A 1165-nucleotide genomic window follows, 5' to 3' on the forward strand; every position below is an offset into this window, starting at 1 on the left:
TGATTGTATCCCTGGAGTTTTAGTGGTGCAGTGCTCATGGAAACTACCATGCCTGATGGACAGAAATGACTGTAGCAGGGTGCAGGGCCTGGACACAGTGGTGGTGGTGTGGCTGGATGCAAAGTGCAGGGCCTGGGGCAGTTGCCCCAATTCCCACCCCCCAGGGATGGCCCTGCTGCTGCTGCTGCTGCTGAATCACCACTGTGCAGCCTTGTGGGCCACTTGAGCAGTTCATAAGGACATCTCCCAGCTCTGTAGCACAAGTGCCCTAAACCTGCTCCATTCTTCAGTTTGTCAATGAGCTGAGGGACTCAACACCACAAGATCTTGCCTTTCTCTAGCCTTGCTCTCGTCCCGAAGCAATCTAAGCACTGGACCTGAGGTTCTTGACACTCACCATAGGGCAGAAAAGGAATAACCCCACTGGGCCAAATTCCCTTCTCATTCACACTAGTGCAAGTCAGAAGTGAATCCATTGGGCATAGCTGCCCTCTCGCTCACCCAGGTGCACATCAGGAGGAACTCAAAGTCAATGAAGTTCCACGTGTGTATAACTAGTGATGGGGATTCAGTTGCTGCTTACAGAGGAGTCCCTTCCCCATCCCAGGGACGACTGCAAGAGACCCGTAGGGGCCATTTTTGCTAAGACGCCAAGGCAAACCCCTCCTAGAGCATAAATGATGGGGCAGAGCAGATAGGTGGCTGCTCAGTCATTAATGCCCCACTGAAAGACCCGTCAACCCCATGGAGCTGAAGGGCCGGGATCCAAGGGAGGTGCCTTACCTCTCAGCCACGGAGCAGGTGAGATCCCTCGCAGCCAAGTGGAAGCTGGTGCGGTGTCTGAGAAATGCCGTTTGGGGGAGAGAGGCTTTAACAGGGCTCCAGAGCCCCCACCCCCGGCCAGACGCCTGATTGGAGGCATGTGAGCACGGCAGGGCTTGGAATGTGAACACTTGTTAGCTGCTATTTTGGCAGCGTCAGCCACAGCCCCTTCTGTAACTCGGCCGTGCCCCCCCTCCCAGGAGCCCATATAAGCCCAAGCTATTGTATGGCCCTCAGAGACTTGCTATTTTAAACTCGCATGACAGATACACAACTGCCCAAGGGGCTGACACAAGCCAGTCAGCTGTCACTTTTAAGTGGCCTGAATGCTGATAAGCAAATG

The 1165-nt window shown here is 54.4% G+C and overlaps 1 protein-coding gene across 5 annotated transcripts in view; it reads right to left on the reverse strand.

The window, feature by feature from the left end:
* Positions 1-944, reverse strand: part of TNNT2 (troponin T2, cardiac type) — a 32445-nt gene extending 31501 nt beyond the window's left edge. For all 5 annotated transcript variants that reach the window (XM_019513807.1, XM_019513804.1, XM_019513806.1 and 2 more), the window contains exon 1: positions 784-944. The gene's annotated coding sequence lies outside the window, so the exon portion shown is untranslated. The remainder of the gene's footprint in view (positions 1-783) is intronic.
* Positions 945-1165: the final 221 nt, after the last annotated feature.

This window comes from Gavialis gangeticus, unplaced genomic scaffold, assembly GCF_001723915.1.
Source record: "Gavialis gangeticus isolate Ggan-Ray unplaced genomic scaffold, GavGan_comp1, whole genome shotgun sequence".
Lineage (NCBI taxonomy): Eukaryota > Metazoa > Chordata > Crocodylia > Gavialidae > Gavialis > Gavialis gangeticus.